The 21353-nt window shown below is 40.7% G+C and overlaps 2 long non-coding RNA genes across 2 annotated transcripts; both read right to left on the reverse strand.

Moving 5' to 3' along the window:
- Window positions 1-1895: 1895 nt before the first annotated feature.
- LOC134404324 (uncharacterized) lies at window positions 1896-14940 on the reverse strand. Its single transcript, XR_010025859.1, has 3 exons — window positions 14890-14940; window positions 6867-7022; window positions 1896-1940 (listed from the first exon to the last, which is right to left on the reverse strand). It is a non-coding gene; the product is annotated as an uncharacterized LOC134404324 (long non-coding RNA).
- Window positions 14941-16492: 1552 nt separating this feature from the next.
- LOC134404227 (uncharacterized) lies at window positions 16493-20601 on the reverse strand. Its single transcript, XR_010025857.1, has 3 exons — window positions 20535-20601; window positions 18161-18213; window positions 16493-16595 (listed from the first exon to the last, which is right to left on the reverse strand). It is a non-coding gene; the product is annotated as an uncharacterized LOC134404227 (long non-coding RNA).
- Between the last annotated feature and the right edge of the window lie 752 nt (window positions 20602-21353).

Genomic DNA, 21353 nt, shown 5'->3' on the forward strand with positions numbered 1-21353 from the left:
CTGTGGGCAGGGACTGTCAAGAAATACTTTTGTAAGCTGCCGTGAGAGCCTTTTTTGGCTGAATGGCAGCATAAAAATCCTTAAATAAATAAATAAATAAATAAAATAAACTCTATTTAACAAAGCAGTTTAAAAAAGTTAAAAATATATATAAAAACATACAAGTCAGACACCGTACACAAACACAATTTCTGTAGATGCCGAACCGAGCTTGTATCCTTCAAATTACTGTGGTCAGAGGAAGATTTGTTAAACCAGAGTTGGATGCCGCATCTGTACCATTGATGTAATCGAGAAAAGGAGACCATATTTCATTGAATGGGTCATAGCTAAGTTGGCCCGACGAGACTCTGCGGTGGTAGGTTAATTTTTCAGAGCAGGCTATATCCCACACTTTCCCTTTCCATCCAGTGAGTGTAGGGCCCTTCGGATCCTTCCAATGTTCAGCGATTTCTAAACGAGCTGCCGTAAGGAGGATAAATACCAATTCTTTATGGATAAGGGAGGGGTTTAGAGCATTGGGCAGGGACAGGCTTGGTTCTGGAAAGATTATCTGATCAGTGGCCTTGGAAAAGGGCTTTTACTTACATATGTGGTGGGAGTGTAAGGCACTGAAGCAGTTCTGGGAAACTATCTTCGATATAATTTCTAAGGCTGCTCTTCAAATTATTACCCACCCAATGTATTATTTGCAAACCTGTTTATGGTTGGAAAGATCTACCAGATGTATAGATTTTTTTTTGTTTCTTATTTGTTTGCATGGGATTGAAACAATGCTTGTACATCCAAAATACCCAATGGCCTGACAATTTCCAGATGAGCTGCTGTCTTAGAGCATTGCAGCAAAAACAACAATGGCACTCACACTCACACGATCAATCAACTCTTGATTAACAAAACATGGGTTGTTTGTGAGTGCACTCAAGCAAGCTGCCTTCCACCCACTCACCACTTCCGATTTCAGTCAGATTTCGGAAATGACGTGCTGGTACTCTGGATGTTCAGTAATTTCTAAGGGTTTATTTAGGAGCTTTTAACAAACTGCCCTACATGAAAAGAGACTAATTCATTATGGAGAAGTTAAAGTTTGGCAAAGAAAAGTAAGTGCTTTAAAACATATCAGCTCATTCAAGGAGCTAAGTTGCAACATAAATTAATCATTTTAAAATACATTGCACTTTGTGTTAAGAAGCTGAATGTATTTCTCCTCTAGGCATCAAGGCATAGAAGAAAGTAGCTTTTAAACACATATTAATTGGATCTGTGAAACGGCCCAGAGAGCTAGAGAGCTCCAGCTATTGGGTGGTATAAAAATGCAATAAATAAATAAATAAATAAATAAATAAAAAATATATTTTTCATTCTTCTAAAAACGGTGACAAGTAGTTACAGATTACTTTAGCATTTAAGCTTGGTTCACAGATAGAAGCTCGGTATTGGTCAATTTCAACATCAAAGGATGAGTTGCAGGTGTGAAAGAGCTATAAAACATCTAATCCTGCCGAGGAATGAACCTTTTTTGATGGGTGCTTCAAAATAACTTGGCCTACAGAAAGCCAGACTAGAATACTGCATGAAAGTAGATATGGCGATTACAACACTCTCCTAAGAGGCTCACAGCAAAATGGCACAGATGCAGCATTGTTAAATGGCTGTTTACCTATTTATCTTTCTTTGAATTCAGACCTACATTCACATTAAAAATGATATGTTGATTTGTGCTTCTCAGTGTAACCTACCATATAATTCTCCAGAAAATGAACACTCACAAGATATGCAATAGACTGAACTTTTAATTTAATTCAGAGCATCAAGAAGACATGCAAATTGCAGGTTAAATCATATAAGAAATGATTTGATTATTTGATTTCTTCAATCTTTTATTGAAGCATGATGTCCAACTCTTCACCAAGTGGTGCAAAAATGTTTATGGTGAGTTTCTGTTGAGAGGGAGAGAAAGAGAAATAAAAGTAATTAATGCAGTATGAAATGTTTTTAAAGATCACCTTCAAGTTACTGATAGGGATCATCATTTTATAAATAAATCCTTTTTATGTTATACACTTTAAAGCCTTAATGATTTCAATGGGGATGATTTAGGTAACAAGCTTATATCTACTTATCTAGGAGTAAGAACTATTGAACTCAACAGGACTCACTTCTGAAAAGTTATATATTGGTTGTTTTATTATGGTTTTAATTTTTGTGAACCGCCTAGAGAGCTTTGGCTATTGGGCGGTATAAAAATGTAATAAAATAAATAAATAAATAAATAGGATTGTGCTGTAAAGCATGTGCTTAGTTCCTCTATAAAACCAGTTAGTGCTTCATTTTAGAAAGATCACATCATTATATTTTGACTGCCTTAACGTCTGTAACCTGATGATCAGGAATGATAGGAGTTGCAATCCCAAACCTCTGGAGGGCACCACATTAGGAAGGGAGCCACAGTGGGGGGTGCAATATAGCTTAGTTATTACATGCAAACCCAACAATGATGGTTGGTTGGAATGGTTAATCTATCAGAATAATGTTATGCTTTAGGAAAATAAAGAAGTGTCTCATAACAATCCAGACTGTTGGACAATATGGCCCAGTATTCTATTCTGTCAATGGGTGCATCAGACAAGTGTTTGATTGCACCCTCACTATTGCCCACTCAGAGTTCTTCACACATCCTTCAGACGACACCATCCACCTCCCGCACGCCTCCTGCTCCTTCTTGCCTTTTTTCCATCACAAAATAGACCCCTTTTAATCCAACTTTTTTAAAAAAAAAACCAGAATGTGCCGCTGTTTCCTGCTGTGTGCAGGAAAAGGTGTGTGATAAAAACAGCCCCTGAATGGGCTATGTGGTCTTTGTTTACTTCCTCTTTCTTCTCCAGGAAGAAACAGGAAATAATGTGGGACAGGAGCGGGGGTGGAGAAGCAACGGTAGGGAACTGTGATCCCCCCTGCCACCCCGATCTGATGATGCTCAGTGGTTCTCCAAGGTGAATGTATTTTCCATCATATGCTACCTGTTATTTCTTGAATACCAGCCCAACCTTGTATTTAAACAACTCGTCTACTAGCCATAGGTGAGTAGGAATTCAATGCAGCTGAGCAAGTGGGTTGGTGGTGCAGAGATGGACCTCTTCATTCCTCTTCTGCCAGTCCAATTGGTTTCCATGCTGACTGTCAGTGGAGAAAGGGCTGTCTGTCCCTCCTCTGCCAGTCTGTTTGGTAGAAAGCCATTTCTTCTCTGTAGCCAGCATGGAAATACCATCTACTAGCCTCTTGGCAGGCTAGCAAACATTTGTAGGCTAGTAACTTTAGTGGGATTACTTACAAGGATTTTGAAGCCTCGAATGGGTTTTTATGTGTATTTTTCCTTCTAGTAAGTTTTCTAGTATCTTGTCACACAGATGAGAAAAAAATTATTCCTTTAAATCAGGGGAGCGGAACCTATTTCAGTCCAAAGGCTGAATTGGCTTTCGGTAAGTATGTTGTGGGATGTATGCTAACAATAGGTGGAGTCACGGCCCCAAGGACGGTCATCCCAATAGCTGACATGGGCCTTGATGCTCTTGCACATTCATACACACACACACACACACACGACTCACTTCAATTATTAAACTAATGACAATGATAAATTCTGACTTTTCAAAAAGGGATTTCCCCCTTCCCTTATTTTTCTTCTAGATTTTCTTCCAGGCAGAATCTCTTTCTCTTTTATTTGCTTTGCTAAACCAATTTGTTCAGTAATGTAAACAACAGAATGGAGCTTCTTAATCTGACTTCATTTCCCAGATAGAAAAGAACAGCAATATATTGCTTGTATCTTTGGGGATATACGTATATCCAATGAAAAAGGATGGTAGGTTTAGATGAGAATTCTTTCGCTTACTTCTTGCTTGCTTTACGGGCTTTCTGAGAGCAGAACAATGGCAAGATTTACTATGTTGTGTCCTAACGGAATCCCATTATGTAATAGGAAATATTTGCAGTGGAGTAGTATTGGGAATAGTACCTTCTTTCTCCATCCCCTGATTTTTTTTTTACTTTCTGAAATGACAGGCCTGCCTAGAAGCTGTAATCAGTAATCCCAGGCATGAAAGGGATATATGTAGTCACTATGTTCAGAAAAAGGCACTCTATGCATGCTCAAATAATATTCTTCGATATTACTTAATATCGGGGCTGGGGAACCTGTGGCTTTCAGACATTGTTGGACCATTTCCCATCATCCATGAATATTGGCCATACTGAGTAGGACTGATGGGATTTGGAATCCAAAAACAGCTTGTAGGGCCACAAGTTTTACATGCTGGTTTTCATGCTGCCAGCCTGAGTGTTTATAGTAAAGGTAAATACTGTGGCTAAGCCCTGGTTGCTCCAAGTAAGCCATGATCATACCTAAGTAGGGGTGGGGGGAACCTTACTGTAATCAATATGATTGCAGCCATCAGTCCTATATCCTGCGCTTAGTTGCCAACAGCTACATATGAGGCAAAAAAACCAGCAGGTGACTTTCTCTCTCACTGCATCTCCGTGCTGGAAAAAGCAGCACCTGTTAACTTCTGCAGCTGTAAACAGCACCACACCTCTGCCCATAAAAGGTGCTTCCTCAGCATGTATCCCACTCGTTCTGCCTGTCATTTTCCACAGAGAAAATCCCCACCTTTGCCCTCCTCCTGGAGTCCCATTATGGATTTCCAGATTTGAATGTGAGGTTATAGGAACAGACACCTGAGTACATTCAACCTGTATTCACTTTTGTGTTATAGTCAACCCACTTACTACCCTCACCCCACCCACAATTCATAAACTATCGGGAACATGCACTTAAAACCATTAAGGCAGCAACCCTATATCCACTTTCCTGAGAGTAAGCGTGACTGAACACAGTGGGACTTACTTTTGAATTGATATGTATAGGATTGTGCTGGTAATTCTTTTTAGCAGCTGCTAGCTAAAGGATATTCTGGCATGAGTGTGTGTATGTGTGTGTGTGTGTGTGTGTGTGCATATTGTGTGGGATGGATATTGAAGCACCCCAGCCACAGCTCCTGCTTTGCCTTAGCCCGAACTATGTCATTGTGATACAATGCCCTAAGAATTTGTAGGAAGTTGCCATTGTATAGCCACTTGGAACAGATCTAATCGTGAGTTTATGTAAGTGGCAATCCAAAACAAGACAGGCAGCCTTCCCACGTATGAACAGGGGAAAGCCTTCCATTTTTGAAAAGCTAACTGCATGTTCTGCCAGATGGAACAGAAAGGCCTATTCACACGCAAGAGCTAGATAAATATTAACACTACGGGAAACAGCCAAGCTATTCAGCTTTGATAACTAATACGCCACGTATGCTCCAAGGTTCTTGAGCTACTGGTCTGTTCAACAGTAGGCTACATTCCATTGGCTGTAGTCATCACAAGCCACCACCGCCCCCTGCGCGCACACACACTCCACACCTCCATTCCACTCCTCACACTCAAGGGATTCACAACACGTGACTACAGGCACACAGGGATGACCTGAATATTTCATGGTGGTTTTCCCTTCTTGCCACAAGCCAATAGTATGAAACCTTCACCAGGCTTGTCTAGTTTTATACACCACTGTAAATCATCCATAGATCTCACATGGCCTTCCAAGAACAGGGCGTGGGTATAGAGCCACCACATACTGAAAATAAAAACAGCCGTCATGTGCACTATGGGTCATGTGCATCGGCTCTGGTGCAATCCTCTCTTCTTTGAAATTGATTGATTGCCTGGGAGATTGTGCCATTTGGTAGAATAAGATGACTGCCTCAGGCAGCAGACAGGGGAGAAGGTCAACAGGAAAAGCCTCCTGGCTGTTCTACCTGAGCCTCCCAGACATTCCCCTCAGCTGGAGGAAAGAGCTGAGAATGCCACACGGCCTGTCCTGGGGCTCCTAAATTAGCCTGCTGCCTCAAGTGCAATGGAGGAAACTATCCCATTGCCAGCATTGAAGTAAGATTCAACTGCCACTTCGGTGGGCTTCTGAATGTGGAATCAGAGGGGGTGCCATCTTGTTCTTGACCACAGCTAGCAAAATCCCTAAACTTCACAAGTATTTAACTCTGTCTGTTCATGACCATTTGAAAAAGTAAATTTCAGGAGTGTGTACAAGTCTATTCTTACTCTCTGCTCTCTCCTACCCTAAGCAATATAGACAGCACAGGTCTAAGTAAAAGTAGATCTATGAAGAGTCCACCCATGATTTCCCTAGTCATTCTAATAGTACCAATTAAGTATTTTGGAGGAAGATAGGCAACTGCCTCCTGTCCCATTTCTGTATTTCACACTGAATGAAATTTTGCACAGTAAAGAGTGGCACCACTGCTTGCCACCAGAAGGCTGTTTTTATTTTCTCCACCATCACCACCATCATCTGCCTCAACAGACTGCATTTTCAATCAGCACGAGTTACTCCTCCAGTCATGAAAGTGCTAGCAAGAGATCAGATTGTAATAGACGCCCCTAGTTGATATTAATAACATGAGTGGCTGCCTAATGGCTGGGTGTGTGCAACAGGAACGGAAGCATGGGGATGGGCCAATGTAACATGATGCAAGGTTGTGCTGGCTGGGGATGTTGGGAATTGTAGTCCAACACATCTGGAAAGCACCATGTTGGGAAAGGCTCCATTAGATAGATCCCCCAGAACTCAACTACCAACAAGAGATAAAATTCTTAGATATCCACCATAAAGTCATCTGTCTTTTATCTTTTCCTTTCGAACCCCTAGCTACTGTTATACTATAATTCACTATTTATTTATTACATTTATATTCTGCCTTTACTTATCCTAACAAAAATGTTTTAATTAATTTGACAAACACAATTCCTACCCCATTTTCCTGGTACTGTATGTTATTGTGGATGTTTTTTCCATTCAGAATAACAGCATTAGGTCTTGAGGTCACACCAAGAATCTGAAATGTATCGTATCTCAGAGAATCAACTCCCCGGTAGTTGTTGTTAACAACCCTTGACTTCAAGTGACCCTAAAATAATTGGGAAGGAAATATTTTATTTAAACAAAAGGATACAATACTAGGGGTAAATGATGTAGGTATTACTATTTTTAGTCATACAGAGAATTCTCCTGTGCTGCTGTAAGAATACCATTTTTGGTGGCACAGCAAAGAAGTACAAATGAACAAACATTAAGTTAAATTGGCAGTCAAAGAACCAGCTGGGACATACTGTACATCATAGCATGTTTAGACAAGAGTGACTTTTTCTTCCACAAGACAGCTGTGATTTGATGGCTTAGTTATTCACTTTGCTACAGGTCCTGCTAGTGCTGTACTTCGTTCCCATATGCCATCTTTTTAAAGATAGTGAGGAAGCACAGAAGATCTAATCCTATGGTAGCATTGGAGTCTGGAGATTATGATGATCAGGGCAAGCTTTGGCTGAATTGTGAAAAAAAGTAGCACCTGAAAGGTAATTCACCCATACCTGGATAATTATTTCCACAGAGGCTTGGATATACATCTGCAGCTGCACATCACCTGTTCACTGTCCATATTGGACTTGATTCTAGCCTCTGCAGACAGGATGACAGCCACACATAAAAAAGCACTAAACCAAGCAGATATTTCATCTAAACCAAGCAGATATTTCGCTATGAAAGTGGTACCGTATATAAAAGGCAGGAGCCACACTACTGCTTTATAGAGGTACTGAAGTGCACTGACGACTGTTGGGACCCATGGCACATGCCATATACCACTTTCATACTGCTTTCATAGTGGAATATCCTGCTTGGTGTAGATGAGCCCCCTGTCTGCATCGTCCCTGAGATAGCACAGAATACTCCCATGCCATGGTTCATTATTCTTGTTCTTGGTATAGGTTTAGGGATGGGGGAAGAAAATAATTCAGTGCACATTTAAATGCAAACATAGCTCAGTTCACACTTTTGAACTGAAATTCAGTTATTCTTTGTAATTCGCATTTCTCCAGAGTTTGCAAGGGAGTTTCCCAATCAAAAATGCATATATTATTGAAAATAAAGATTAAAATGCATTATATTAGTAAAATCTTTGCAAGTAATGTGTATACTAGGCAACATTGCATTTAAAAATGTATGTATTAAAATGCACATAAAAATCCATATGAATTTTCATATAAAGGCATTTTTTAATGTAAGTTTGAGATGAACCAAAGTTAAGTTTGGAAAAATGAGAAACAAAATTGACAGATTGATCTATTCATGGGGCCATCTTCATGGAAACACATTGAAGCTTTTCTCCATTTTTTTCCTGAACTCAGCTTTGGTCCATCCGCAGCACACTAAACTGAAAAAGTGTACTATACCCCTCCCAAACCAACTGCTTTCACAGGTCACACTGCACTCTGATTTGTCTTACTTTGGAGTGGTATGGTATCAGTCAAACTGAACATCACCAACCCCAACACCCCTCTTTCCCCTGCTCAGGGTAAGGAAATGTATTGTAAGGGATATCAGGCACCCAGAGAAAAGGAGCACAGCCTGGAACCTTCCTACATTCCATCAACAAGTGTGCTTGCCAGTCTTTGTCCACAGAAATGACACTCCCATGCTCCTACTGCTAGATGGAACTGTAATATCACACACAGAAAGCCGTGGTGTATTGCCAAAGCACTAAAGTGCTACAGCATTATAGCACTATAACAATTTAATGATTTTTGTGGTTTAGTGATTTAGAGACTTAGAGAATTAGCAATTCTAGAAAAGTAGGCAGCTAAACCCAGATCAGTTACTTTGGAGGGGTGGAGAAGGAAAGATGAATAAATTACAGTGAGTGGCAAAGTACAAAAACCTGATTTCTATGCAGGCTACTGTGAAATGTCAGAAAAGCCCAGCAATGGGGGAAAACAGGGAAGCTCCCTCCTTGACCGAGGTTACAGTCAAGTGAATGACACACCCCTGGGAATGCCCATCATTTTGGATTTAATCTGGAGGAATGAGGCACACAGCCGATGAACCTCATGGGAGCTGTATTAAGGACTAAAAGTACTCTGTGAAAATGCGCCTTTTCCTGAGGGAATCTGCGGGGTTGCTGTGGATTAGTGACGACATCATGCATTACAAATGACCTCAAAGTGCTCCCCCTCTGCACTAAATTGCTAGTGAAGATTGGCCCTCTATCTTAGAGATAACCTTTAGTGCTAAAAGCTGAAGAAATGCGCCCTAGGTGTTGCATAAATTATGCCAGTACAAGTGCAGCAGAGTTCAATTTTGATACACTTGAGAAAGATCACAGATGAAGCGTTGGGCTAACAAATTTTATTCTCGAGAATAAGGTGACCTCCTGGCGTGATTGCTGACTAAATCAGGGTCACAGCGTGTCAGATTGGAACTCCAGCATATATACATCCAGATGTTACATGTCATTAACCCACACCTCATTGGTCCACATTATCTGTCACGTCACCCAGGCATGTGCTGTCATATACAAGCAGTGGTCAAAAGGAGAATTGCAACAGAGAAACATTTGGCTGCCGCCATTGCCACGTGCATTGTTTACCTGCTTCCAGGTGTGCTTTGTATAAAGTAGTATATCGGGGTAAACTGCTGTAGGTGTATCGGGGTAAACAGCTGGATTTATCTAGTTAGTGTCACCTGAAACTGACCTGAGCTGTCAACAAGGATCACTGAGGCTGGGGCATGTACCTACATGACATTTATACGAAGCTGAATGGAGTTGGAATGAAAACATCTGGTCACCTCTGGCCTTCCCATCATGCACCAGCCATCTCAGGTAAACCCCAATATGTACCCCTGTCAATATCATACGGTGCTGTGCAGATCCCTAAGGCCAATTCGTTGAATGTTGCCTGGGAGGCTAAGAATAACATAGATAAGGCTGCATGGGGGCCCCTAACTAAAAGTGAAAATATATTGCTAGTGGTTGTTATTCTTGGAGGGCTGCCAAACCACAATTAGAGTGTAACTAACATGAAATTGACAATATGCTGCTCATGGTATAAACAATGGAACAGACAATTCCTGAGACTCATATTAAGGGAAATGGACATATTTTGGGGCTTGAGGCAAGTTTATGTAACATAGGGAACAGTTGCCAATGTCTGAATAACTTCCAAATGCATCTAAAAAGAGATAAAAGGCCCGCAAAACCAACTATTAAGAACAACATATGAATTGCTTAACTGGATAAGACCAAGCTCTATCAGTTTCCAACAACACTTAATTAGATGCCTCTGAACGAAGTATCTCTATATCTGTATTGTGAGAGGATTTTAATGGCTGTTTGATTATATTCTATAGCTATAGATGTCATGTTGTTTTAAAGAAGTATGAGATATAAATACATTTAAGTATTTCTTATTTAAACCAACTAAAAAAAGAGCCATTCAATCAGAATAAAATTAAGGCGCATTTATTAAAAGTTTTAATTTAAAATATGTATATGTCACATCAGAGCTTCATGAAATAATAGAACATAAGAAGCTTACAACCAATTATGAATGAAGATTTTTTTTAAATGAAATGACACAAGTTTTTAAAAAACAATTTAGGAATTTGAAGAAATGTTCTTGTTCTGTAATGTTTACTTTGTGTGGCTTCTGGGAGGCTATCAAATATCTGAGTAGGCCAGTGGCCTTGTTTTGTTACCATCAAAGTCCTGTGTAGTAGTTGCTTAGTGATGTTCTGAAGTGGGAGAGAGAGATGATTGCTTTGAATATTTATTGATGGGGCCTGGATCAGGTAAATCGGTCCCGATTCAAAGTGCTGGTATTAACATTTAAAGCCCTAAACGGCTTGGAGCCAGGCTATCTGAAGGAATGCCTCCTCCCGTATGTACCTGCCCAGACCCTAAGGTCATCCTCAGGGGTCCTTCTCCACGAGCCCCTGCCAAAGGAAGTGAGGCAGGTGGCTACCAGGAGGAGGGCCTTCTCTGCTGTGGCACCCCGGCTGTGGAATGAGCTCCCTAAGGAGGTTCGCTTGGCACCTACATTATATGCTTTTAGACGCCAGGTGAAGACCTTTTTATTCTCCCAGCATTTTAACAGTCTATAAATAAATTTTAACTTGGTGTTTTAAATTAGTAATTTTGCATTGCTGCTGTTTTTATCTGGTTGAGCTTTTATATTGTATTTTATAGTATGGTTTTATACTGTTGTTTTATACTTTGAATGTTTTTAATTTTTGTGAACCGCCCAGAGAGCTCCGGCTAATGGGCGGTATAGAAATGTAATAAATAAATTAATAAACTGTTGATTGGCTGAGGATACTAGCTAGGTGGGAAAAAGTGGTTGGGAAATGGTAGTTGATAGTTAGAAGTTTAGTCAGTCTGTGGATACTTAGTATGGGAGAAGGACTACTAGCTGGTTTGAGGAGGTTACCGAAGGACTAAGAAAAAGCTGAAGAGAAAATGAATATCTAAGGCCTGAATATTAAGCTATTATTTCTCTCTGGGGTAACTTCACATGGCTGGTGTAAAGTTCAGTAGTAGGGATCAGGTTGTGCCACAATATTGTCCTAAGATCTTGCCAAAAAAAGGTTACACCAGCTCAGAGTAAAGGCAAATGAAAAGATAAACTGCCCCAGCAGCCAGGAATACAACAAGAGGAGCTTTGGAAGTCAGAGGAAATCTGGACCCAAGAACCTTACTTGGTTCTGAGTGTATCTGGCTAGGGAGGGGGTTTAGGGAATTTGGCGTGAGATAAAAGAAGTCATTAAGAGGCATGTAACAGCAACAGTGTCACTTGAGTCCTTAAGAAGTGTCAGCAACCATACTTTTGAAAACCCCAAAGTAAATGTCATTATTTTCTTATGTACAAAATATCCCTTTAATAAATTACATTGTTTAATAGTTCACATTGTCTCTAGGATTGATGCTCATCTCACACTTTAGCCTCTTATACCAGACTACTAGAAGGTTTTAAAATATTCTAAGAGAATTGTTGGCAGCGGAAAGGTGTCAGCTTGTGGAGTTCCCTACGCTCAGAAATTTAAGCATTTTCTAGAAATAAGAAACACCATAGATGGGATTGCCCAGCGAAGAAGCAGATCTTCCATAGGTGAGGAAAAACCCCATAAAGAATATAGGGTGTACTTTAAGGCCTTTCATCTATCACTGTGTCACATATTCCTTCTGAATTAGAATGCAGTTTTAACTACATCATGTTTCATGTTTGGAATGTTAGATTATCTTAAATGCAGGTAGGAATTTCAGGCAAGAATGAAATCTAATTTAGGCAATGAGAAATGGAAGTGCCACAGAGCCAGCAATCAAATGCAAACTGATTTCCTACGGAATATAAAAATGGTTATAGTGTCTTCAGCAATTTGCTATACACCACATACAGAAACCTAGTATAATCTTTACCCTACTTTTCTTTTCTGACTCTGCCAGTTTTCTCTAAGACAACAACATAAAAGCACCCAGAAGAAAGAGAAGCAGAAGAGCCTTAAACACTGAAAAGCATCTGCTGTATTACAACCCATATCTGACAGTAGTCTCTGTAGAGGTAATCACACAGAGAAATAGTCATCACTGTTCTCCAATTCACTGTCAGTGTTGGAAGCAGGAGGTCTGGGAACAACACCACAGGAATATTAATGTCATTTTGTTCTAAATGGCTCCTATTAATTGCAAACTTCTGGGACTGAATGCCAAATGCATACTTCTGGGATTGGAAGCCTTGTTAAAATTGTCCATAGGGAGCTCCAGGGAGCCGGACTGAAGGGAAAGAGGGCCCTGGTGGCTAGGTCCTTCTCTACTGTAGATGAGATAGCAGTCTCTAATGTTCTGAGTTTTCTTCAGAGATAAACATATGATAATTATACATGCTGAAACACGCAAACAATAATTATTATTTTGCGTGCTTTCCGTGGTCATTGAAAAATTCCAGGGGTAGCACTTCTTGGTTTTGGTTTCCTTTGGATGAGAGAGCAATGGAGATTATTATTTTTTAATAAGTGCTTTATTTACAAATATTCAAGTAGAACATAACTGGGGTAAACAGCATGTAAACCTACCAGGGGGCAGATCGGTTAATGCACAGAAGGCTCTACATCTCCCACCCAGGTTCTTTCAACTAACTCAGCAGCTCTCTCTCTGTGCGCTTTTTCTGTCTGAATTCACTCAGTTTCAAAATGTCCAACTTGCTGTTTCTTCACACAGAGGCACCTTTAATCAGTCCATCCCCTTAGCTGGGAGTGTGGGAGTGTCACTGCCTAAGCTGTAATGCAGCTACCCTCAAGGTCCACTTGAGAGAGCTGAAAATGATGGAGGCCTACCAGTAACAAAATGGCATTGCAGGAGCACAGTCGGGCACAAAGCAACAGCAGAGGGAGGCAGAGTTTGACATTATTAGCTGGCAATTACTGATAACTTTTTAATATTGATATCTAATCCCTCTTTGGAAATTGATGAATTCCTTGTCACAGAGAGTAACAGGGAATTCTGTAATTCGGCTTTCCTCAAGTTACGTACAGACATTGGCTCTGGAGTTATCGTGACTTTAGCTTGCCCATTTTGGACAGAATTCGCTGTTCCAGAGGCTGTGTGTGGAGCCCTTTACATTTTACTTAGGGGCTGTTCACATGTAATGGTGGCAGATCCTGGGTTAATTAATTTGCTGCACCATGTGCTGGGCACATTCCACAGCCTTCTTAAATATTCAACTTCTGATCAGGCCAATTAGGAGTTGCTACATGATTCTGAACCTGGACACTATAGGTTAATCATGGGTTAAACAACCCACAGTTAACCTAACTACTATTTTTAAGTTAACTACTGATTTTAAGTCAACTGTGGGTAGTTTAAGCCACAATTAACCTAGAGTGTCCGGGTTTGGAAATAACCCATGATAGCAGGTTGAATATTAAAAATGGCTGCAGAATGAGCCATGGCAAATTGAGGGTTAACTAACCCATGATTTGCCACCGTTTCATGTGAAGTGGGTCATTGTTTTCCTCCTATCCCCAACATGCCTCTCAAAATATTCTTAGACTGTAATTTCTCCTCCCCTTCTCCTTTCATATTTGTAATCTTTCTCCCCACACTGCCAGTTTCTTTCATCCCTTCCTCTAGCTGGAGATACAGGGTGGACTGCAGCGCTAAGGCCCAACCACTAGAAGTAGGCTGGTGGTCCATGGCCCATAGTTTGAGAAAAGTTGCTTTAATGACTTTCCTATTCAACATGCTCCAAGTAATCTCCCAACTATTAGCTCACATTGAGTAAACTTCAACCAACCATTCTGGCCTATCAACAAGCAAGCTGACTAACAAAACAATGGTCCCTGGCAACCTGCAACATTACGTTTGCCAAAAGTATTAAGAGCATGAAGCAGGCCAGCAATGACTATTAAAAGAAGGGGGATATCCCAGCAGTGTTCAAATATACACACAGGCATATCAGAAAGAAGAGGGGCAATATTCTGTACATCTGCTAAAGACAAGGAAATGACCATGATTCTGAAATAGAAGGAGTCAATTCTTCAGAAGGAACCTCCTAACGGTATGGAATAAACTGCTGGGTTGGAGGGAGGTTATGGCAACTCCGTCCTTTAAAGCTTACAAAAGAAAGTAGGGCAAGCATATGTTAGGGATGAATCTGATATAGTTGGACTGGTGAAAGAGATGCACTAGGTCCCTTCCAAGTATGCATCATAGTTTTTGTCTCATCCTAAAATTTAATATCTAAATAGATGGAGGATGCTCACCTACCTTTATGCCTCCTTTTTCACTCCTTTCTTCATCTGATCCCAGCAAATGTTGCAATTCCCCATGTAGATTTTACTCATTTCCACTCCTTACTTAGCTTCCACTTTCAGATCCTATCTTCCCCACCTCTGCCCATAGCAGCAACATACTCTCTTTATTTGCCCATTTCTTTTTTTCTACTTACTTCTCTGTATGTATAGTTGGTAAGGAAATAGTCTCCATTCTCAACAGTGTCTGCCAAAATACAAATCACAAAACTGATACTAGTATTAGATCATTTACAAGGAATAGGGGGTGTGGGGGGATAGGTATAATAAAGAAAACTGAGACAACAGGTGCTTGCCTATTCAAGAATTACCTACCTAAGTTCCTGTTTTTCCCACACTAAATTTAAAAGGATGATGAGAGTGTCAGATGCTACCATAACATATTTATTCTATATAAAATATCACTGTTTTGGATTCAGACATCTTGATGATTTCAAAGGAGTTGCTGGTTATTGCTTTTTTTACTAAGAACAGGTCAAAATCAGTCCCAGTCTTGCCACTGTTCCAAATGTAAAGCATAAATGTCTTCTGTAAGCCAAACTGATGTCACAGGTTATACTACAGCAGTTTTGGACACTCACCAATAGATTCACCATCATCCCAGAAGAGAGAGACAGAGGCTTCACCTTGTTCATCAAGAGCAACAATGAGTCCAAATGGATTCAGCTGACTGTTGAGGAAATGCATTATTAAACTAATTAAGAAACATGGATGAGAAGTTATCACGAAAGAAGAAGGGGCAGGATCCAGCAATGCAGACCTTTGAACAAGTGGGAGCTATCCAGCTACCAGCAATGGAGAGGAAAGTAACCCATGGGCCCTCAAATTTCCATCAGTCATAGACATTAGTGGGACTGCCATGTTCATGCAAGGCACTATATTGAATTCAAAGGCTACCATTTCTAATGATATAAAATTTGACATCCATATACATCCACACACCCCTTGGTCACATCACTATTTGGGGCGGGGGGAAGTGACCTGGAGATGCAGCTGAATCACAGAAAACATTATTCCAATATTTAGAATTTATCTATATAATAACAGCAAACTTTCCAAGTTGGTAACACTAATGCATATATCAGGTTTTTGTAGATTTAATATAGGGCTTAAAGCAGGGGTGTGGAACCTTCAGCCTGTAGGATTAATCCATTGGGCACCCCAATCCAGCCTGCACAGCCTCTTGGAGTTCCTCCAGGGGGCAGGGTTTAGGCTCCAAACCCCACCCCCTGAAGGAATACCCTTGGAGGGCTGTCGTCTCCACTGCTATCTCTGATCGGAGATAGTAGCACGCCCTGCTGGCACATGCTAGTAGTAGAGATATGGGGTGGCCGCTCTGCCCAGTGTGAGCAAGTCCCAATGCTTTCTGCCTCTCATTCCCACTGCTATCTTCGATCTCAGATAGAAGATAGCAGCAGCAATGTAGGGAGGCATGGACCCCTTTCTCTGTGCCTCCTTCCAGCATAGAGGAAAAATGTGAAATCAGGGCCAGGGGGCAGGGTAATGATGTGGCACACAACCAGCATGTGTAGAGAGGGAAAATAAGCTTATGATGGCTTATTTTCCTTATTCAAAAGTGGGCTTATTCTTATTACCACAGTGACTATTTAGTAATTGATGCTTTATGCACTACTCAGACAAATTTCTACATGATAACAATTTCATCCCAGCTTTGAATTTGATCACATTTTCAAAGTAAACCTGTTAGTTACCTCTTAGCCGTTCTTGCAGCTGGCGCTTGTGTTGGCAAAATGTTTCCTCCTCGTATAAACAGTGGAATCTTTTCCAGTGGCGCATTAATGCTGACGTACTTATTGTGCAATGAAGCTGATACTTTCTCGCCCTACCAAAACATTGGATGCAGCCAAAGAGTTATTTTGAAAGCCCTCTGGTCAATGCTTCTGAAGTACTAAGCCATTTTCACAAGTGGCACTTAAATAGTTTCACCCCCGCACTCCATTTGTAATACAGATGAAAACCTGCATAGACTAAAGCAGTGCTTTTCAGACTGTGCTCCAGGAACTCCAGGATCCGCTCAGAAGCTTATTGGAGACTCTACAAACATTGTTAGTAATGGCAGACAAGGTTTCTGATATCCAGCTCCCCCATGCCGTGCTGACAGGAAGCATTGGGTGTTTTCTAGGCTGCACTCTCAATGCATGTACGTGTGCTAGACCCTTGTCCTTCCTGGGGCAGACTTGCTGGGTGGGTAAAGGTAGCAGTGAATGCTTCTTTATGGCAAGGCGTGATTCTGTCTTGCCTAAAAGAGGTGGTAGTAAGTGCCTTCTTTCAGTTCCACCGCCTTAAGAGGCACGTTTGGTGACGACGCTAGAGACGGCCTTCTGGGTGGCTGCTCCCAGGATAGAACTCCCTGCCGAGAGAGGCTAGGTTGGCGCCTCACTGTGTCCTTCCACCAGCAGACAAAGATGTTTTTATTCAAGTCTGTAAGCTAACCTGTTGGGTTGGGTCCTGTTTTTATTCTGTTGTTGTGACTTTAACTGTGCTTTTAATGTATTTATTTTATTCTTGTTTTAATCAAGTTTTTATTTAAAAAATGTTTTAGTTACTATTAGTTTAAGCTGCCTTAAGTGCCATTTTGTTGTTTGAAAGGTGTGCCCCAGAATACGGCCCACAATCCTTTACAGCATGCATGGCTTCTATGGCAGACAAGCTGACACAGGAAATGCGTCCCCAGGATAAAAAGTTTGAAAATTACTAAGATAGAGTGAACACTTGTTTTGAAATGATTCTCTTATGCTTTATATACTGCATCAATAGCATTCATAAATGACACATTGCAGACTAAAAACCATCCTTAGCATTAGTTGTGAAAACATCCAAAGAAACAAGTGGATTCTGGTTTAACTTGAAGAACTATCGTTCCAGACTCAGACCAACTTCATGGCTTCAGGTGTACAACTCTATCAAACAAGATGTGGCACTTGTTTCTCTCAAAGACTGAAAAAACCTAAGCAGAGCAGAATTCACAGAATGATCCTACACTTTGTATTATCTTTTTATGTGACAGTGATATCTTTGCCAATTCTCTGAAAACCTGAGAGCATAGAGATTGTTTTAAAGTTTATTTGCACTTGGATTTAATCGTAATATAAGAATTTGTAAAAAAAAAACCACCACAACTTTTAATATCAAATGATATGGAGAAAAGATTATTGTACAGAAAACACTGTTCAACTGAGTCCCAATTTCATAGACTTCTTAATAGTTTGAACAGAAGAAAGATGGACACCATACTGATTCTGAAATCTTAGCAGTTAAGATGCTTAGTGAAGGACACATTTGAGTTTTCTCAAAAACACTGAAAATGTTGGCTGACTAGAAATCAGTAAGATTTTATGCAAAACACTGGATGATATATGAAATAATGTAATCTTTACAAATACATACCGTATAGTAATCAAACCAGGGTGCTTCTGGGAAATATACATCCACTGATTTTGCTCCCTGCAACCATCATGAAAAAGTTGGAACTATTTCAGACATTTCTGATACATCGGTTTGTTAATTTTGCTTAGATATTATCCTGTACTCTATTTCTAAGGCCCAGAATCTCTCCAAGGATGAACCGCAAGTCAACCCACTTAGGAAAGAGCCCTCAGCACTCCCTTTGATACTTTTCTGGCCTGTGGACATACAGTAGCTCTCCCATCAACATCTGACTCTCCCTTGGAACTTTTCCTATTCCTCAGCCATGCAGGAGCATAAGATTGCAGAAAAAGCCACAGGTATGTTAAGCGTTAGAGATGGCATCCACCAGGGATGAAACCACTGGAAGATTAGGTTCTGTCACCCTTTGGAAGGGCTCAGTTGACTCCAGTTCTTTGCTGAGACAACATATTTCTCTAGCCCAACTAAGAGAATGCACTGGGAGCTATCAGTGGTCCTTATGGTTCCTTGCCCAAATCTACCAGGACTAAACCAGCACTGAACTGGTTTGCCTTACCTTAAGTTGACCTACAGCGACTTGACTTACTTGACTCAACCTAACTTACTATGTCCTGACAAATATCCCACATTGATCCTGTGCTCACTCTGTTCTGAACAGACACAGAAATTTGGGAGCCAGGGACAGCATAGGATACACAGGAATGTGTGGAAGTGGATTTATATCCATCCCAATTCAAAACCACCATCTAGATATGAGTTCAAGTTGTATCCCCCAAAATACCTATGCAGGCACAGCTCCATTAAATTTAATAGCATTATTTCTCGATAAGTGTGATGATGATGATGACCATAATATTTGGAGCTTAGATGTATTTATTTTTGTAACTTTACTACAATAATAACTGTATCTTGAGTTAATTAGTGTAAGGTTTGTCAGAGATCCTAGCAGGAATAACAGGCACCTTACTCTCTATGCCTCTGCGGTCCCTTGCTGGGGAAGGAAATGATTCACCTCCACTCTTTTATGCTTCAGTGCCACCATCACAGCACCACTATAGCCAGGAAATTGTATTGCACTTCAAAGAAGTCATGTAATATGAGGGACCAATGGGGTTTCACCTAGCTCTATAGTTATTGATTCTGGCCTGGCTCCTCAGGGCAACTCTCTGCTCAGCACTGGCTGAGCTTTCAAACTGACCATTCCAACTTTCCTGCTTCCTGGCTTGCCTCCAGGCTGCCAGCCCTGACAATTGCATATTTAATTTTAAGTGAGTCAGATTCATGATCCAATCTTTTGGGCTGCTCTGCAAGGGCCCAGTGGCGGTGAGGAGAGTACGTGCAAAGCCCATTGCACCAGTACAATGAATTCATTACTGCATTCTGTACATATTGTGGTGCTCTTAAAGTAATAGGTTTATACACAGAATAATTGATGCATGCATTGTGGCTCAGACCTTTTCTCAGTGCCTGCTAGCAAGTTCCAGATTTTCATGTATATACATTTATTTTTCCATTGAAAGATTTTTAACCTGCTTTGCCTTTTTGTGTTTTTCCATCTCTTTCCTCCTCTTGCTAAGTCTCTGCCATTTGGTTACTATAAACATAAACACATATCTGCAAAGGAAGGCAAGTGTGACAGGAAAATTTTCAAGCGGGTGGAGGAGGACGAGGGATTCATGTTTTACTTTTACTTGGAGCCAATCTCTTTTGAAAATTGTTTAAGATCAATTAATAATTGACAAACTCTTAAGATCCAATCTCTTTTTATCATTGACTGCCATTGACCAACATGGCCAAGCCGATGTTCATCCTGCATCCGCTTGAAAACTATAAATGATATATCCATCTTCACTTCCAATATACCAACATTTTATAGTCAGTAGGACAAAGTGTGCATGCTCATTGTCTCGTTTCTTGTAAACCACCCAGAGAGCTTCGGCTATGGGGCGGTGTATAAATGTAATAAATAAATAAATAGTCTCTACAGCCACTGTCCCAAGGAGCGTTGCAAAATACAAGCAGTTGTGTTGATCCATATCGACAAACTAGTTCTAACAGTTTTTATCTCCATCAGGAGCAGTTCTTTTGTAAAGCTAAAGTGTTTGAATTGCCCCTTTAAGACCAGGCCACCACCACCACCCCAAATACTTTGCATTACAACAAGGATAGTTCACAACAACATAATCTTGCTGAGATCAGCTACAACAACATCTGCAACAACTATAAGGATTGCAGTTATACTCTGCATATAACAGGGAACAGGGAAGCCAGGGGGTGGGGTGGGGTGGCAGACGTGGAGCTAATCAAAATGTCCTGGCATTTCAACCCCATGAGTCCTGGTTCCACTACTACACAGTTTATAGTAACACAAGACTTGCCTCTTGAAGAACTGGAGCGATCATAAGTGCAGATCCCCAAAGAAAAGCTGTGTCTATTCCATGAGTCTCAGGGTCAGCTGTAAACCTAGGTGTAAAAATGTGTATACATTGCTTAATACGGCAGGTGCCCATGTTTATCTGCATATCTGGAAGTTCTCCCAGGGAGGCAGAACATTTTCTTCAGTTTGTGAGGGCCCCGAATTGTTGCCTTATCTCAGGGGTAGGCAACCTAATGGCCATGCAGGAGGCAAGTGGGGGAAAGAAGAGGGTGTGAGAAAAAGAAAAAGAAAAAAGAGAAAGAAGGTTCTGGCTACATCCACCACTGGCTTCGGTCTTCGACAGATTATCCTGGACGGAAAGTTGTTCTCAACAGAAAAAGGATTCCCTATCCTTGCCTAAATGATTAGCATGGTAACCCCCCACCCCGGTTTGATCTCAGAAGGAAGGATTCCCAAAGAATAATAGAATAAACATCAGGTTCCAAATTCTCTATATTTATACCCTGGCAGAGAGCTACTGCTCTATGCAGCACTTGTCAAAATCTGACTTTCAAAGCACATGTCTTTTTTGCTTAAAAAGGTAGCTGTGCCTCCACCTTAGGAGTAATTAATGGTTAACTGACATGTGGTGTGTGTCTGTGTACTCCTTGTGATATAATGTTCACTGAACATTTAATCTCTGAAGCTCACACATGCACAGAGAACTGTTTTGACTCTGACAGCGAGTTCTGCTGACTCATTTGGGCTCAGTTTGTTGGAGTCCTTTATTTTATTTTATTTTAGTTTCATTTCTATACCACCCAATAGCCAAAGCTC

The sequence above is a fragment of the Elgaria multicarinata genome, chromosome 9 (assembly GCF_023053635.1).
Source record: "Elgaria multicarinata webbii isolate HBS135686 ecotype San Diego chromosome 9, rElgMul1.1.pri, whole genome shotgun sequence".
Classification (NCBI taxonomy): Eukaryota; Metazoa; Chordata; class Lepidosauria; order Squamata; family Anguidae; genus Elgaria; species Elgaria multicarinata.